We start from the raw sequence: 20,550 nt of genomic DNA, 5'->3' as shown, positions 1-20,550 counted from the left end.
AAGTTGTACGACATAGTGACGAAGTAATACGCTATAATTTTCTAATGTATGTGAAAACAATAAGAAAGCTATTATTTTAAATCATGAGGTTTGAAAGCAAGTAACAAACTTAAATACATACTAAAGCTCATTTCGCACCTTCTCCTAATATTACGCAAATGATGTTTTTAAGCTGTATTTTTTTCAGTATCAGCGGAAAAAAGCAATGAATTGTTCTCTAAGAGGGGGGGGGGGGGGGAAATCGTCAAAAATCTGTCCACGTGGCATGTGGATGGCCCCTAAGGGCATAATTTCTTGCTTGGTTAAAGTAGTTTATTTTTGACGTCTGTGCTTGGGATGCTCGAACTTATTTATTTTCTTGTTAGCAGAACTTCGACGTTAAAACTTTTCATCAATTTGCACAGTTATCGTAATGAAAACGTCCAAGAGGTGAAAAAATTTGATTTGTGCCCTAAAAGTACGGAGCACGGTGCTTCCACAGACCGTTATTATAAAAAATGCACCAAATGATCTAAGAACACCATTTGATTCGTTATGACGTCCCGAATCTCTGGTCAAAATTAAAAAATCGTCGTTGAGTAATGCCCTTTTTAGGGTCGTAAAGTACAAAAAAGTGATATAAAAACGACGAAATACTTATTGTGAAGCACGTTTTTCAACCACCATTTCATGAAATAACTTTAAAATATTTTCCACACATCCCAGGGATTATATTTCATGACATTTACCATTGTTGGAAAGATTTTTTTCAAAATTTGAACTTAAAAAATCGTGATCGTTTTAGGTTTGACTGTGAAAAATTGATTTTATGTACTCAATTTCATCATCAAAATGTCAAAATCAGTGGTCCCCGTGGCTCTGTGGTTAGCGATATCGGTCGGCTAGCTATCCCACACGATTGTGATATCGGGTTCGATTCCCGATCGAGTCGAGGATCTTTTCGAGCTGGAAATTTTCTCGACTCAACACTGGGGCACGATGTATCGTTGTACTTATCCTACACATGCAAAATGTGCAAAAAAAAAAAACAATATCGATAACGAATTTTATCAACTAATCTAATTGATCGAAACCGCTATTAGCCCCAAGGCTAAGCGTGCGATATTGTTGTTGTCTTCATCAAAATAAGCAATAAGCACTAACAACTTGCCTGAAGAAGATACCAATCGATGTCGACACGTTGTACGCAATTAAATAATTCGTTTTGAAATTGCAAGACCGCTTTGCCGAAATCTTCAAATATCAACAATACGGAAAGTGTTATCCTCTTTTAGGGAGTGGTTTTTGTCATACTTTCTTACTATAAATCACATTAATTTCATCAAGGAAAATTATACAAAGTTAACTTCCATTTTTTTTTAATTCAGTTGCAATAATTTTCCTTCCAAGTAATCGAATAAATTTTTGTTATCTTCAATATTTGATTTTTCTTTGTCATAGGAAAAGGGAGAAAGAAGGCTTGTGAAACTATATTCGTTTTACATTCTTTTATTGCTTTGAGTTCAAAATAAACGTACGAAGTATATGTGTAAAACTAACGCCATTCATTCAATGCAAATTATTGTCAGCGATGTCATTTCTGTGGGTGTGTAAGACTCGCTTTTTTTTGGGGAGCTACGTAGGCGCAAACTTCTAGAGTCCGCTTTGTCAAGCGTCAAGTAGAATCAGGCCATTTGATGTCAAAAAGGGCTTAAGCATGGATTCATTTTCAGGATCCTCCATCACTTACCATACCTCCACGCTGAATTAAAAATAAATCTGGTTGGTAAATGGCTGGCCAATGCGTACCATCAGTACTTCGTGTACTTGGAGGCATTACCATTGTGCTCCATACCATCCTGCAGAATGCAGGATCACGTGATCAAGTGAAAGATGATCGTTGTTGAGGATTCAGAGTAGTTCTTCAACCACAGTATTATCAACGTGCACTACCCACACGAAGGTAGACCTGAGGACGAAGAGGCATCGTTATACGCGCATTTATAGATAACATACGATAGCTGCTCGCCACGGGACCTCATGATTATCCTCGGGGATATGAACGCCCAAGTTGGTAGGAAAAAGATGGATAGAACAGTGATAGGATCTCACAGCCTACACATCGACACGAACGACAACGGACAAAAGATGTACCAGCTTCGCAGCTTTCTTCGCAGCGAGGCCTGGTGTTTACAAGCACCTTTTTCCACGCAAAGATATCCACAAAGCCACATGAAGATCACTTGACAAATGAAATTGACCACGTTCTCATTGATGGCCGGTTTTTCTCGACCACCACCTAGTAACAGTACATGCGCGTTCAAAACTATCAACGGTATTTCACACACGACAAAACTGTCCTCCTCGGCCAAACATCTGACGATGGATGGGGCAAGCTCGGCCATCGAAAAGGCCGTAACCGCGGCACTAGGTGAGGTAACGTTGAGGCTTTAATATGACTGGTTTGACGGGGAATGTCAGCAATTGATGTTGACGAAAAAACTAGCTTGGAACAGATATGTAAGCATCGCCACGAGAGAGAACGAGGCCCAACATCGACGAGCTCGAAATGAATTAGAAAGATGATTAGAAAGAAACGCCAGCAGGAAGACAGAGAACGTGAAGAACTGGATCAGCAGTTTCGGGTTAATGACGCGCGCAAATGGTTGACAGGTGGAAGCCGTTTTTCGATGAGCACCCTAACAGCGGTGCAACAGAAGGAGGCGGAAGTGGAGTTAACCTTGGAGTACCTACAAACGATAACAGTGTCCCAGTTCCAGACAATCTGGAGATCAAGCGGAAAATTGGGTCACTAAAGAGCTCTATAAACACGGCTAAGAGGCACTAGCAACGGCACTCCACTGTGTAATTTCTAGTATTTAGGAGGAAGAGAGACTACCACAGTTATGGATAGAAGGAGTTGTATGCCTCTTCTATAGAAAGGGCGATCGGCTATAATGCAGCAATTACCGTGGCATAACGTCTATTTTTTTACTGTCTTCTAAGGATATGTTTTCTCTTGCTGTTTGTTCGTGATACCTATCCACGCTGGCAGTCCGGTAGTCACATTGAGAACGTTTTGCCAAAAGCATTTCAAAAGGAAACGAAAAATGTACTCCGTGTGTCGATTCGGCATTATTTGGGGGATGTCTTCGGGATTGCGAATGTAGAAAAGAGAAGAAGCTGTTTTTTATACAGACCACTCAGCGCGTTTTGATAACAGCCCTAATCCACCGAAGACATTTTCCCTCTCTTTTTTCATTTGCCTTTGATGGATGTCGTGTGCTGGGTATTAGAAAAGGCTGTGGGAAGAAGAAGCGTAAGGAGTAAAATATAGACTGGTACCACATCTGTTCAACTGAAGAACCAAAAATGAGACAAAATCTCTTCATTTTAAGTATCGTCATCTAGCGGTGGAGAGGACGCATTCTACACCTGAAATTTTATTACGCTTACATTCCATTCATTCAATAAACGGACAGTATGAGCCTCGCCGCTTTTTCGCCGAGAGAATTCTTTGTTCTCCCTGGTACTGGTATAGCGAGGATGCCTTTTCATGATAATCGTACAGTACCACCCGCATACGTGCATCGGTTTTTATGTAGATATATTTTTGATGAATTTTATTGTTGCCTGTGGCATATTGCGTTCCTGCACAGTGAAGCGTAGCGTCAAAGAATATCCCAAAGAGCGTGGCGTTGAAGCTTGACGTTGATTTGAGCTGACTGAATCGTAGCAAACGTAGTTAACCAAATGTTTAATAAAGATTCATTCTTATGAAAGAGTTCAATAGAACTAGTTGTCTTTTAAAATACCACATTTCTGGCGACGAGAATGAATCAAGAAAGAAAGATGAATTTTGTCAAGCCTCCAGAATTTAACGTAGGAGACTCCTGGCCACTCTACGAAGAACGCCTGAAAAGATTTTTTGTGGCGTATGAAATCGATGAAGAGGACGATAAACGAAAAGCAGCTTTCCTGTTGACGGCAGTTTCCATGGAGGTGACCAAACAGTGAAAAATTTGTGTTATCCGAAGCTTCCAGAAGACAAAAAGTTTGACGGAATCTGCGAATTGCTGAAGCAGCGGTTTACCCCGACGCTGATTGTGTTCCGAGAGCGTGCACGGTTTTTTGAAGCCCGGCAAGGTGAAGCAGAATCGATTATGGAATGGTCCACATGATTAAAAAAATTGGCAGCCAATTGTGATTTCGGTGCTGATTTGGATGAATTTGTCAAAAATCTGTTCGTAGTTGGTCTTTGACGTGGACCAATTTTTGAACGAGTTTCTGAAGAAGATACAACTGCTACGTTCGAGAATTTACAAAAAATTGCGCTTAAAAAAGAATCAACTCTCCAACAGCGCGGCGTTTTGGAAGTACATAAGATACACCCGGAAGCGGAGAAGAAACAGAAGAGTGACTCGAAGTGCTTTGCCTGTGGAAGAGGTGATCATGATTTCCGGAAATGCCAATACAAAAGTTATATATGTAAGCTGTGTAGCAAAAAGGGACACTTAGCAAAGGTGTGTCCCACGAAGGAAACGGAGTCTTCCAAGAGCAAACAGAAACAGCTAGGTCAGAAACGGAGTACGAGGGTTAGTCATCTTGAAATTAACAAACTCGATGTGCTCCCACCAGTTATGGTGCGTATTCATGATAATGGAAGGCCTATTTGTTTCGAAGTCGATACTGGTAGCCCAATTAATGCTATTTCAAAGAATTTGTACGATCAGGTGTTTTCTTCACTAACGTTGAACACTGATGCAGAAGAGGAGTTTGTTTGCTATAACGGATCCGGATTCAGAGCAGTTGGCACATTCATGGCTGAGTTGCGGTATAAAAATTACGTATCCAAGGAAAAAATTTACGTGTTCGAAGGTACTGAACAACCGTTGTTAGGGCGGCAGACCATGAGCCGTTGGAATTCGAAAATTGACTTTTGTGTTTCGGAAAAGGAGCCTGATTACAAGATTCAGTTGGAGCAGTTTTCGAGCAGATACGATGCAGTTTTCAAAGGTGAATTGGGTTGTTTCAAACATAGCAAGGTGCATCTGTCTTTAAAGGATGAAACAGTTCCGAAGTTTTGTAAGCCCAGAAAAGTTCCATTCCCATTCAAGGAGAAAGTGGAAGCGGAACTGAACCGGCTAGAAGAATTGGGCATTATTTCTGTGGCGCCATCATCAGAAACCGAATGGGGCACACCGCTGGTCCCTGTTCTTAAGAAGGATTCATCATTGAGACTGTGTGCAGACTATCGTATCACTGTCAATCCGCTCCTGGTGGACAATCGTCATCCATTCCCGGTTATTGACGAGATTTTTGCGGCGCTGCAGGGTGGGAAATATTTTTCGAAACTTGATCTGAAGAACGCGTATTACCAGTTGGAAATGGATGATGAATCAAGAAAGTTATTGGCCTGGAGCACGCATCGAGGTGTGTATTGGATGAATCGACTTCCTTTCGGAACGAAGACGGCGTGTTCCATCTTTCAAGCGACGTTTTTTAAGCGATCTTGGTCACATTATTGATCAGAATGGTTTACACGAAGATCCAGAAAAGGTAAAAGCAATAATGAATGTCAAACCCCCGAAAGATGTTAAGGAAACTCGAGCGTTTGTCGGTCTAGCAAACTATTATGCCAAGTTTTGTCCAAGTTTGGCGCATTATTTGAAGCCGATGTATGACCTTTTGAAGGACAACACGAAATTTTCTTGGACAGACAATCGACAGAAGGCTTTCGAAGCGGCAAAGAAACTAATTTCGGAAAATACAGTTTTGGCTCATTATGATCCGGAATTACCAATAAAACTCTACTGTGACGCATCAAATTAAGGCATCGGTGCTGTGATTGTGCACGAGTATCCTGGCAAGACTGAGCGACCCATTTCATTTACTTCAAGGGTATTTGAAAAAACATGAAGTTGGATACTCGGTGATTGATAAAGAAGCTTTGGCCATTTATTATGGAGTTAACAAATTCAAAAATTATCTGCATGGCCGACATTTTAAGCTTATGACAGACCACAAACCTTTGACCAGTCTGTTCAGCTCTAAGGGTGTATCAGAAACGGCGTCTGGGCGTTTGCAGAGATGTGCGGTTTTCTTGTCGAATTGTGACTACGAAATACATCACGTGAAAGGAATCCAGAACATTCCAGCAGATTTTTTGTCATGATATCCTATTGAAAGCAATGACGGTAAAGAGGACGAAGATGAATCCGTAAGTTTCCTGAATTTCATCGAAACTGAAACTCGATCATTAGTCGAACGAAAGCAAATTGTTGGAGAGTAGTTGTGGCATATTGCATTCCTGCACAGTGAAGCGTAGCGTCAAAGAATATCCCAAAGAGCGTGGCGTTGAAGCATGGCGTTGATTAGAGCTGACTGAATCGTAGCAAACGTAGTCAACCAAATGTTTAATAAAGATTCATTCTTATCATAGAGTTCAATAGAACTAGTTGTCTTTTAAAATACCACATTGCCCTAGTTGAAAACTGAATATCTTGACTAAAGACAATCATTTTTTTACATTGTACCTAATGTCGTGAGCAGTGATGTGTATAGCGCGTCTGGTATGCATTACTTGCAATATTAGGTATAAAAAACGGTAAGGAGAAAAAAATATCGCGTTGGTCGACAAATTCGGTTTCCAAGTCCAACGAAAGTATTCAAGTAAATCAACTAACAGGTTAAAATAGTTTCAACAGTCGCGAGGTGTACGATCCAAGAAAATTTGTTAAACAATGTTTGAATGGTTGAAGATTTTTAGTTTAATTTGCTCTATTGACGTTGATTGTGAATTGTTACTGAATTTTCGCTTTAAAGATCTCTTGAATGCGGCCCTGTCTTAACTTGATTTTGATAGATTCAACTATTCAAGATCACATTTTTGCCTGGTGGTGGAGCAAAAAAAAATAATTGTTCGGTGCATGTTCAAACTATTGGAGCGAACTGTTCGAACGATGCACTGTAAAATCAATGTAGGATGGAACAGAAAAAAATGAATGCGAAAGCTTGGGCACCGATTTGCTGCAGAGTTTTGTTCGAAGTTGAATGTCTGTCCTGTGCTGGTACCTTACCAAAAGCCTTCGTGCCAAGAATAGCAAACTCGGCAATAAAGGCTGCGCACTGAAGGATGTGTGTATCGCATACCGAATGTTATATCGTAGTGTGCAATGCGAACAGTGCTCTCACACATACCGCAAAATATGTTTGGGCTCTACATTGAATACTACATTCGTTTGGTTTATAGATTTGCATTTGGCAACGAATCTTTTGTCCTGGTAATAAAAACATTGTCATCGTCTGATTAATCGTAAGAGCTCAAAGTGCCTGTTTTTTTCGACAGTATAAAATATCTGAATGAGTTAAGGTTACATGCATTTTTAAGTAAAAAAAACAAAAAACAAAAAACATGTTAAGTTTATAAATGTACGAACAATTGCACGCGCACAAGAAAACTACAATGCATATCCATGACAGCAAGTTTTTAACTAATTCGGCTGTCATTATTTTACACAGCTCCCCCTGCTCCTCGTACGTTCGGTATACAACCCGACAATAACTGACGACAGCACACACATGCAATGCCAAACGAGCTGTTATTTTTCATCTCCTTACGTCTGTTGGTTCTTCCAAGCTGTCGTTAATGACAGCCTATAATCTTCGACATCCTTCGTAACGAATCCAAGCGGGATGCCAGGTGTTTATGATTCACGACAGTAAGGCCGATGGTATAATGAAAGTGAGATGGTTCGAAGCACATTTTTTCTTGTGTGGGGAATAAGGCCGTTTCGTGACCTTGTGTAAGCTGTAGTTGTATGTGAGCTCTCATGAATAATTTATTCATGAGGCTGTTAGAGTTAAAAGAAAGAAAAGTCAGTATAGTGTCACTCAACAGTCTTTTTCCTGAGCCTGACCCTAGTTGATAAAAATCAACTGACATCTGACAAAACAAAAGCCGTAGAAATATCAACTGGCAAGTTAACTATAAATTATAAACATTAATAATTATCAACAAAACATCAATATAAAAAGACGGTGGTATCCATGTTTGACGTAAATTATCATTCAACAAACTCTACAAAATATTTAAATGTTTTAGGAAGGCGGTTATGGTTCTACTTCATAGCGACATTTCGAACTAATAACAGAATTTTGTTATCCCCCATCTACAGGATTTAACACGCTACAGCGTGGTATACTGTTGCGTGGCTGAGAGTGCTGCATGTATGCTATTTGCTTCCGTTCCAATTTTTTGTCAACGCGAAAAAAACCCAGCTGTGACGAGACTTTCGAAACTTTTATGTCCGGGTTATTATCAAATATAAGACCCTTATTTTTTAACCACTATCACTTTACTTAGGGGTTTCAACCCCATGAAATAGGAAAGCTTACCTAAGCTTTAAACCGCCGACAGTACTACAGTACAGACACTAGCAAACGATGAATCTAAATGGCAATATCCACTATAACTCCGGGAACTAGATAATGGGGATCTTCAATTTGGCACGATAAAAACACTATCCAGATCTAGGTATGAAACAGATCTCAGAGCTGGAGACCAGCTCCAGGTCGTTTTATTATTGTCACACATTTTCCGACAGAGTTGCCGTTGGGTGACATTTAGTCCCCTTAATACTAGATAACTAGAATATTGACGTTTCGATAAAAACGAGTTTGAAAATTTGACCTCTTCTGGTGATGACGATTTAAATGCAATTTTTAATGGTTCAGATTTTATGAAACGCATCCATATCATTTCAGGCCGGTTATAGCAACGAAAAAATCAACATTAGTCATTTAGTTTGTCATTTAGTTTTGTCCTCCCAGTCATTTAGTTTTGTCCTCCCAACATGGCCGGTCCATTGTTTTACGTCGAGATTTTGAGTTATATAGTTCTAACATCAAGGGGACGATTTGTCACACGGCGTACACTGAAAAATAAAAATATATAAAACCCACTGCTCGAAAAGCAGGAGTATATCAGAATCGATATATGTAACATGATTTTTGAAGTTCAGTTTGGTGTCGTTCAGAATCCTGGTCGATTCGAGCTTCTAGTAAATGCCTGCCAAAGTGTAGTTGAAATAAAGAATGGAACGCCTAAACTGACGACCGATCATTTGGATACACTTAAAGTCAAACGGTTGAGTTGACACCAGTTATTGCTGTCGCAGATACAATGCGTCCCTTGGTTGCTTTAACGTGCATTATAACTTTAAGTCATCGGCATAGAATAATTTTTAAATTTTAAATAATTTAAAAGAAAATTGACATCGTTCATGTGTAACAGAAATAGAAATGGCCCAAGGTGACTACCCTGTGGAACGCCGGAACAAACGGGAAAGATGCGGGGATGTGGTCACCGATTCTGACAGACACATTTCTGCCAGTTAGGAACGATTCGAGATAGACAGCCAAATAATCTCTCGTGCCAAATTTGTCAAATTTGGCTATTCAAATCTGATGGAACATTACAGAGATGGGGCTTGTAGAACCGTGCAGAGCCCTTAGAGTTCGTCAATGGCGAAGCACAGATCAGGTATGCGATAGCGCACGTTTTATACTCCACTGCAATATGTATCTTGTAGGTTAGGTAACGTCTTGCTAATCGAAGAACGAGAGGTAATAGGGAAGAAAGAACCGTTGAAAAACACTCTGCCAAGAGATCCCGCTCAAGCTGAAATCACTAAGAACGACAATGTTATCTCTGGGGCCCATTTGCGACATAACCAGGGGCCTATTAACGTCAACATTTTGTCTACCAATCATAAACTCATCACGGCGGTAATATTTCATTTCAAATGCTTACAAAACTTATCTTATTCATTGAAAGTGCACATTGTACTGAAAACAAATGTTGAGCTCTTGTTTTCTTCCATCTAAAACGACATTTACTCGAGAATAAGTCTACCGACAAAATGGGAAGATTACTCTATTACACTTGTTTTAGGGCAAACCAACCAAAAAGTGGGTACCAGAAACGCTGGTACCAGAATCAATGAGTGGTAGATGGAAAATGTATGGAGTTTGACAGCCACAAAAGCCCCCTGGACATAACCCATTGAACAAAATAAAGATTCTTACCCAATGCGTCGTCATTTACTTTATCAGATTGGATGTAAACTATGCATAGGTTGAGAGAAGCATACGTAGAGTTAGCTATGTTTTCTTAAAGCGTAGACGTAAAAGTAATCGTCGCTGAATTCCAGTTGGTACTTCGAGAGAGAACTGTTGATCCTACTGATGCTTCAGGACTTTTCACGATGCTGTGGTGGCTTTACTTGTAGGAAGTCCAGTACTAGGCAGACTTTGTTTTGCTCATCTTCATCGTAAAAAGAAAACAGTTTTCTTCCCTCTTAACAACTGTGAGCTCACATTCAATGTGCATCACACCATCTACTGTAGAGAAAGCGCAGAGTAATAATTTCTCTGACGAAAAAACGCTCCCAATTTGACAGAGCAAAAGCCCAGTGAAACTCTTGTAAATTGTTCATCCGCGCACGCAAGAAAAGTGAAATAAATTGTTCGGCGATCAACTGAGCATTGCGTTACCGTTCTCATCGCTCTGGGGTGCGGCAAAAACAGTATAAAATCGAACTTTCTGCAGAATATGCACCCATGGTGAGTTGTGAATTTTTCTATAATACTAAGTTCGAAAACGGTTAGGATGAGGCTTCAACGTTAACCTAAATGTTTTGATGTTTGGCCAACTTCTCTTCTAGTAAAGGAGAAGCTAACGAAAACTTCTCCCTCTTAAACTGAGAGAGAAAACAAATGTTTACCCCTAACACGCGATGATTAAGAGTGAAAAGGAACTCTGCGACTGAAATACTCTACTCCTAAATGTGGATACATACTCACTCTGTGTGAGAGAAAGTCTAGTTCTCCAAGGGGTTTGGCAGGTATAGAAGGAAATTTGAGCAAAAATCAAGAGAACGGAAGAAGCCTGGTACTAGGAAAGTATCGATAGATACTTGGCCGTCTGGAAGATTCCATCTTCAACGCTAGACTCTTGGGTCGGTTTCGTGTAAGGCTTCCAAAAATTTTCGCTAATTATACTATTCTTGAACTCACACAAAAAGACTCTTTTCGGCAAGGTCGATAACAGTTATAGTTTTGGTGGATAGAGTTAACATCACAACAAACCCTTTTTCAACAAGCCTAACAACGTTCTTACTGTCTGTGCCTTGGCGACGCGGCTCCCTTGCATTTGGCTAGTTGATGGCGTCTAACATAGACCAAACTCGAAGCAGAACGCTTGCATTCATATTACATACGAAATAAACTCACTTTGTGTCTTACAAAACTGAGGAAATGACATAACTGGAATAAAAAAGGCGGAGCCACTTACAAAATGGGTTAATAATAAACATCGCGAAAAAAAGCGAGCTCGAGATTGGTTAGCCGCTGCTTTTGTTACTGATTTAGTTAATTTCTTCATGGTTGATTTTGTTGATTCAAGAGAGGTGTCAACTATCAAACTACAAGTTTTGGGCACCATTAGATTAAGATGTTGGCGTTTAAAATTCGTTTAGTGATACTAATATGATATGTATTTTAGGAGGGCACCCTATTGAAGGAAAAAAAATACAACGATCACGAAAGAACAGGAAGCATGTGTGTGATGAATGGCACTTAAGATACAAATTTTCGAGTCCAGTCAGTTTCACGAGCTGTCTAATATCCCCTTATTACAATAGATGAACTGGGAAAACATTCAACTAGACTGACTTTAGTGAATAGCTGACACAATGATGCAGGTAAGTTCAACAGACCTTCAAAGAAACAGAGTAAGGCTCTTTGGAAGTGCTGTTTTTCACTTCGACTATACAGAGTAATGATCGAATAAATTAGGGGAAAACTTTCCCTGCTTTCACTGCTCTCAAGGAAGTCAAAGGAAAATATATAGCTTATGCTTTTCCGCTTTTCTGTACACAGCCCGCCTCCTCCCTCACCGCTATTAATTAACAGTTAATTCATGTAGCCGGAAGCGAACCGCGAAAACCATCTTCTCGTCTTTCCTCTTCATCACAGTGCTGACAATCTGGTTCTGAATGGCGGCGGTGGCGACGATGGTGCTGGCCGTGGACTCTGCAGAGAAGGAACAATGCATCGCCACTGCCCGTAGCTTGGTGTGTACGTACGTAGTGGCCTTTAAGGATGCCTGAGTACGGCGCATTGTTGCTTGTGGCCGGAGCGCGAATGCTGGAATTAGTGGTAGCACCGATGTTAAATTCAATTAACTTTCCTCCGGCTGCTTCCCGTGGCAACGGGAGGAAAGGCTGCGCATTCCGGAACCGTGGGGTCCTTTGCCAGCCAGACTTTCCATCATCTTTGTCAAGGTTGAATGGCGTTGAGTTTGAAATTATGTCAAGGTAAATTAATTTACAATAGCTGTAAAATGTGACAATAATGGATGCGGGTTTTGTAGAGTTTAGGTTTATTAACGTTATTTGTTCGCGTTGGAGAACATGGCATGTACATTAACGGTTTTTGGGTGAGAAATAGAAAAGTTTTGCCCTACAGCAGCGGGGCTTTGCTGGAATTTTAATAGGGGTCTTCATATCGAGAAGTATTTTTACCGACACGTATTTGCTATATGTTTACCAATGCATTCATGTGAACGTACCTTCGGATGCTTGGTATTCATGCATAAACGCAGTTTTGTCAAACTGAGATGCCAGATTCATTTCTACATTTAGGAATCGTTTTTGCAAAGTTCCAAGAAATGAGAATGGATTGTTCAATACCACTCAAAATAATTAAATATCTTGAAGACCAAAAAAAAAATTAAATGTCTGAGCCATTTAGCCAAAGGTTAGGCTTAGCTTAACTCTTTTGACATATTTCGTATGATGAAAAGTGAGGATCATTGTCGTAAAAAAGAGCTATGTTTCGCTTTTGAGAGCTTATTAAAATAATTCTTTGTAGAAAACTCAAAATGCGAACTTCCAATATTCACCCATACATGAAGTTGCGTTTTGGTAGGGCTGGTGCTGATTCGGCATCACTGTTGTCGTTGCTGTTCTGTTTCTGGTTTACATTTTGCAAACAGTATCCAATATGCCGAAATTTAGCGAAAAAAGGAAACTAAAAAGTTATCACAGAACAACATATATCAACAATTTATTACATCTAGAAATATTTGCAGATGGTCAAGGTTTTTATAAGAGGATTGAAGTCATCTAATATAGCTTAAATGTATACATTTTTCAGACCAGCAAGATTAGGAAAACGAAGCTATCGAGGATTACATCTTTTCGAAAACGATCGCACAATATTGTCGGTATGCAGCTCTTTTTATAATTGGATCTGTACCTAAATCTCGACATTTTACTGCTAACGTTCTACCAAACCTCGATGAAACTCGTTTCAAAGAATTGATTCGTGTTAGCTGGAGCAGTTTCAAAATAATTCTGGAACTGATTCGGCATGATGTTGATGGGGTATTCCACACTTTGCAAGCGCGCAAGCAATTTCCCGTTGAAATCCAACTTTTAATAGTTCTCTATCGTTTGGGATCTTATGGCGAAGGCGCATCTATTGCCAAACTTTCTGCCTTTTTTGGAATTGGTGACGGAGGCACAATTCAAATCATTACTGATCGGGTTTTCAAAGCCATTCTAAACCTGAAATCGAGATATATCTCATGGCCTGACGCTACTGAAAGACGCGAAATAGTTGCAAGAAACTTTCATGAGCTGCCTCATTGCATTGGGTATGTTGATGGTACAGAAATTAGGCTGGCTGAAAAACCTGTTACTGATCCAGAAGCATATTTCTCACGGAAACACATGTACTCGTTAAAAGTCCAAGCCGTGTGTGACTATCAAAAAAAAGTTCGTCATATCCCAAGTAACAAAACAGGTTATATCTGAGTTTTTTAGAGCTAGATACAACCAAAACATAAAACCTTCAATACCGACCACGCGGCTATAACAACCTATTAACAACAGCTATATACATGAGTCATGGCTAGTTGGCCCAGGTTTAATGCAGTCATCAAAACTTCATATGCGCTCCATCATAGGACCAGATGTTTTTAACAGGCCGATTTGCCTGCCATAGAATGGCCTCGAAACTTTAACTGAGATATATTCTCCAAATTAAATGGGAAGCGATAAATTTTATCTAGGTTTCATTTCTCAATGCCAACATTATATTCCGACAGTGTCGTGAAAACAGTAATGTGTGAGTTCTTTTAATAATGATTGATTATAAGTGTCATCTGTATCGTTTTCGTGCAAGTAAAAACACATGCCGTGAAATATTTATGGTGAAACAAGCCACAAATTTTATCGTAATTACCGCTCGACGCCGTAATTCTGTAGAAAATGACTATTCAATCAAAATTTTATTCCTCTTAACTAGAATGATGATTGAATAAATGCCATGATTTGTCATATTTTGTTAAATGTATGACTTTATTAATCATTCGAATTTCAAATCTACTCTGTGGTATCGGTAATATTTTAAAATAAAATGCTGATTTAGGATTGAATTTCATAATTCCGCATTTTTCATTCAACGCGACATGTTGTTTTCGGATAAACCTTCGAACGCTCTCAAAATCCTTCATCATAACTGATTCTCTTAATTTGAACAGAACATAGCGTATATTAAATCCAATACGTCTATCACGGTATTCATCTGCCTAAGTTACGATCATCAAGTTTTATTTTAGCCACAATTATAGTCTGCAGGTTTTTAGTTTTATTTGGTCAACAGAGGGACTTTCATACAACTTCATGCATATGACGGTTGCCATAGGATGGCTGTAAAGAATACTTGCGAATCATATTTTGTGGCTATCAAATAAAACCAAATTATAATCAAAGACTTTAATGTAAGTTAACATAAAACGAAAACAAAACAATCCTAAGTCTTTGAAGCATGTTGATTGTTACTTGGGATGGTACTTGGTTACCCCGGCAGCGTACATGATAGCAGGATTTTTAACAATTGTGAATTATCAACGAATCCCTCTAAGTATTTCTCTGGAGCAGAATGGATAGCAGGCGATAGTGCCTATAAATTGACAACCACTGTTATTACACCGTACAGAATAAATACCACAGCAAGAACTATCGAAGACAGGAAGCAATTTAATAAAACGTTAAGCAAATTTCGAATTAGAATTTAACATTGCTTTGGACTGATGAAAGAGAGATTCAATAGTCTAAAAGAGCTGAAAATTTCTGGAAGTGATGAAAGCATTAAACTAGCCTTGCGCTGGATTCTTGTTATTACCATATTGCATAATATTCTAATAGAGCATCGTCAGGATGAAGATGACTTTGAACTACAAGAAACAGTAAACGATAACATAGAAGAAGACGATGAAATGCATAGCACGAATACGACAAACGAAGGAGAGCAGAAACGTCGAGCACTGTTTGAAATAATTAAAGATTTGCATCAAATTTAACCGTTTATTGATAAAAAAATCACATCACTGAGCGCTAAATAAAACATTGTTATTTGTTTTCAAATGCAATCCTTTTTTTTTTATTCGCTCCATGTACTCCATATCCAAATTCATCTTAGCCATCGCAAGCCGTTCTTCTTTCTCCAACTCATAGAAGAAGACGATGGAATGCATAGCACGAATACGATGAACGAAGGAGAGCAGAAACGTCGAGTACTGTTTGAAATAATTAAAGATTTGCATCAATTTTAACCGTTTATTGATAAAAAAATCACATTACTGTGCGCCAAATTAAACATTGTTTTTTGCTTTCAAATACAATTCATACTTTTCGATTCGCTCCATGTACTCCATATCCAAATTCATCTTAGCCATCGCAAGCCGTTCTCCTTTCTCCAACTCTAACTTTCTGATTTCCAGCTGTTGAGACAGCTCTAAGTTTTTTCTCTTGTATGTCCACCAGAAGCGAAATCGATCCAGAATTAATCGATGATTTGTTCCTCTTCAGAGGTCGCTTCTTAAGCTGGTTTTTAAATGCTGTAAAATCCATGCCGCTGATGGTTCGATTCGCGTCAGTTCCGTATTCGCAATCTTGACTCAACGTTTCCTCTTCCGTGATATTCTCAATGAAAGCAGCATCTTGAGTGACAAACTGGTCCGAATCGTATAATTCAGAAATGCTAGCATTGACAGGTTCCGTTTCAACAATGCAATCTTCATAGGTGCTGCTTGACGTCTCAATGATGACGTCCGGTTTAACACTTTTACGTTGACCAATGATTTGCTCCAGAACTTCATAATATGGACATATTTTATGTATATATTCCGATACGCTTGATTCCATACCTTCTGTCAGCAGGCCAGCACCAGTTTGATTTTTCCAAGCGTCTGCTTTTAAGTACGATGTCTTCAAGTTCCTCAATTTACTCTTCGTTAACGTTCAATTCAGAGCTTCAATTGAGGGAGTTTTTTCAGCAATCTTCATGTAAAAAATTTGAGCGGTAGGTTTCTGGAAAAGGATGATAATTAAACAGCCAGAACTGCAGAAAACTAAGATAAATTAACAAACCTCTAGGGACTCCGGGTTATCTTTCACCTCTTCCAGAACAGTATTAAGCAGATCGGCAGTTTCTGCATCTGTCCATCGTTGCAATCGTAGGTTGCAATCGTTGTCGTTTTCGTTTTTCACAAACCTGAAAAATATTTTTTAAGTATAGACAACGACAAAAAGCTAACTTATTTACCTCAGTCATGATTTTCATCCGCACAGCAACAAATTTGGGAAGCACAAGTTGTGGTAGATGCTTTGTTTTGACGTTTTCGGCAGCTGCAGCAGGCACGGAGAACGAGGGGCTTGAAGATATAGTTTAAGATAAATGAAATGCAAAATGTTTTCAGTATATCAGTAATTAATCCATTTTAGTGAGCATTTACGTTAACCTAATTTTGAAGGTTCTAATTTTGTCTGAAAACAACATAGTATAGTATATCAATCGAGCCTTTTTAAACGTACACGACAATACACATTTAATTTGGAAATTTACTATCGGAACTAAGCACAATGCAATTGCGTTAGGTGACCCCTTAGACTTGGTATTTGAAACGGCGTTAATAAATACTCATCAAAATCGACGTGTATTGACAAACGACCTGGTAAATCAGATTTCTTCTGAAGAAAATACGTGCTCGTAAATATTTGGATAAGTATACAAGGAATACACTGGATACGCTGAATACTCAGCTTTATATGAATACCCCTAAAGATAATTGTGTATTAGGAAGCTTCTCATTCTTCTTCTTTCCCATGTAAGTTATAAAATTTATTTTGGAAGACAACCTTTCAAATCAGGGCTAGATGAACATTATAAACAAAAGTGTTCAAAGATGGAAAAACCTGGCTAACCCATTAATTTTCGTTAGGAGTAACAATTCAGTTTAAAAAGTTTTGGCAGTGTAGTAACCACAGGATTGAAATCGCAGAACCAGCAATTACCAATCATCCCCAACCAGTTTCGCGAGTTATTACCGGCATATATGCAGTGACTAATGAAAGCCACAACCGACAGCTTCATTAGTGGCCTTCCAATTGGCCAATTAGTCCAATCAACACACCCACACTCCAAACAAATGGCTGGACGGTGCGTTTGCACTTTTACCGAGCGAGGCTTCGGAACTATTATAACATATCCACCGTGTAAAGTGTGCGACGTGATCGGTGAAACTGATAGAATTACTTAGCACGACGCTACATCGCTTGAATTAATATGGGCTCACGCGCCGGAAGTTCGCGCCCTATCGGGAGGTACCACGACTGACACGTGAGCAGAATAACCAACCGGGCGATGGGCGCTAAATCTGACAGGAGCAAATGAAATTCATTTCCTTCTCGTTTTGTTTGATTGGAATCGCCTAGTCCTAGCTGGGTCGATACATCCAGCGGCATCGAACGTCAAACAAGCACCGCACGCATGCCAAAGTGAACGGGCACTTTCCGATGGTGTAGGCTCGAAGAGTGGATTTATGTGTAACGTTTATCGGAAATGGCTGTCTTGCCTACGGATCCGCTGCTTAATGGTGATGGGCGGCAAGACTGCTGGTATAAACTTAGCTACGAACTTGATTAGCTACACTCTTACACACATGAACGGTGGAGAATATTAATAAGGATTGAAGATGAGAGAATCACAAAATGTTTGCGATCGAACACTTCTAGTTTATTTTTAGAACATCTAATATACATTTTAAAAACAACAAATATACCTACGTACAACCAAGCAAAAAAATCGAAAAAAGACGAACAAAGAAATAATATGAAAACAATTATTAATTTCTGTTTCAATAATTATTTAGAGCATGAATTTTGAAAACGTGTGATCAGAAAATGTAATTGAAAATATGTTGATACAAGTTCAAATCTTAATCCAAAAATAGGAAAATAAGGATAGATATAAATAAGTTGAGATAAAAATAATAGAAATGAAACTGAGAGGAATCCGTAATTATAACATGTAACGTTAATTTAGAATTCAAATCCTGTTTGATATCTGCTTCTTATTTTTCAACTTTTTTGAATATGAAAGAACGGAGCGCAGTGACAATGTTCCTTTTGTTTCTGAGGTGTATTTGATTGTAGAATGATCAAATATAATTCAACATGGATAATTTCAGTACCGGAATAATACCCAAAGGTCGAAATCTACTACTGTTACCGTTTCGAATTCCATGTTGGTAGCTTACGAATTTCTTAAAACAACGTAGAGTGACCAAGTGGGCATTACTGGCATTGGTTTGATGCTCAGAAGCCGGAAAATTAACTCCAAATATAATTAAAACCCAAAATGGCGACTTCCGGTTTTTTAAGACCTAAAAAATGGTTAAATAATATCCAATGTGAGTATTTCTGGAGCCAGGAATAAACTCCGAAAGAAGTTTTTTAATACAAGATGACAACTCTCGTTTTTGGAAATGAGCCTAAAAGAGTATGAGATGCTTCATTCCGACCCGGACACCATTTTGAAACCCAACATGGCGACTTCCTGTTGTTCCGCAACAGACTGAAGCAACCGAATTGCATTCAAGATGACTGTTTCTGGCCTCGCAATGACGTTCAGAAGCCGAAAATCAACTCCAGATGCATTTTTGACGTCTGTGAAAGAGCTTTAAATGGCCAAATACCACCAATTAGTGTGATTTCCGGTATGGAGATGATGCACAGAAACCAGGACCCAACACCAGACGTCATTTTAAAACTCAAAATAGCGACTGCTAGTTTCTGTAAAACAGTTCAAAATTGCCAAATATAATCCATATAATCACGAGTTCAAATTTCGATTCAATTTGAGATAAAATATGACTGTTTTAAAATAATTTTACAGCGAAGGGAATCGCAAGCAAAAAAATAAGAAATTGCAAATTTCCATCAACCAAATAGCGATCTAAAAGAATCAGGTATTAAACCCGGCAGAATTGAAGTTTAAAAAAATTTGAGCGAAATTTTATTTTGATACCTACTTATTTTGTTTGTTTATGTTTTATCATTGTTTTATTTCAGATTTGTAACTTTGTTGTTTCAATTGTGTAGTGATAACAAGAAACTTTGATCGAAAAACGAGAAATAAGCAATGTTAATATATGAAATAAATTTGGATGAAATTGATTCAATAAAAACAATGTTCGAATGTAGTAAAGATTGATAATTATTTTTTATAAACGCGAACATAAAAAATTCAACAAAACCCAGATACAAAAGGGCTGAACCAAATTTTAGATAATATTTCACAGAAAATAAACTTTTTAGAATCTGAGATGGAGTAAAGTCAACTTTGATTTTGCACAGCTCAAACGTTATTCCTTATACACATTTTTCAGATCTAAAAAAAGCCTCGCTGACATATTGTTACGAGGTTGTATTTTTTACTAACATTTAGTGACGAGTGATACAGAGAGAACCTTTTGTGTTAAAAACCTGTAGAATTTAAACAAATTTTGAACTACAAATTTCAAAATTTCAATTCATATTTGTAAATTTTTAACCTAATAATGCCAAATATGGATGCAAAAATGATAGTTTCAACTTTTTTCTTAGATGCAAGATCAGCGTTACGTAACGAAAAATCTCTAGAGAGACTCTCCAAAAACTGGCATTTTTATTAAACAAACTCTTCTACAGCGTTACGTAATTTTTATGGGGGTATGCGTTGGCGTTACGTTTAGTTACATGTGGGGGTCCAAAAATTGTTTTTTTTTTTTCGTTTCGCAATTTATGGACGTCGCCTAACCACATATGTATTGTCAGCACTGAAAAACATAAATATTACAATTGGATATCACATATCATTTCAGCCTAACTCACCATATCTAACTATATCTGAAAAAGTACATCTGGGTGCCTCGAACTAAATGGTTACAAAAGACATTGCTTTGCTTACATATTCATCTAAGACAAGACTCGTCAACCGGCTTCTTATATTTCTTTTTGTCACGGCCGTTATTCCCGTTGCAATTTTTCGAAACGTTGCAGAGCGTTATTGCCAGTTTAATTGTTTTCATCAACTTTTGCAAATAGAAAAAAATAACGGATTCAAAACGAAATTTAATCCTGAAAATCCAGAGTGATCTGTATTACAGTTGATTAAAGA

This window comes from Wyeomyia smithii, chromosome 2, assembly GCF_029784165.1.
Source record: "Wyeomyia smithii strain HCP4-BCI-WySm-NY-G18 chromosome 2, ASM2978416v1, whole genome shotgun sequence".
In the NCBI taxonomy this organism is placed as follows: Eukaryota; Metazoa; Arthropoda; class Insecta; order Diptera; family Culicidae; genus Wyeomyia; species Wyeomyia smithii.
This window is presented reverse-complemented; position numbering follows the sequence as displayed.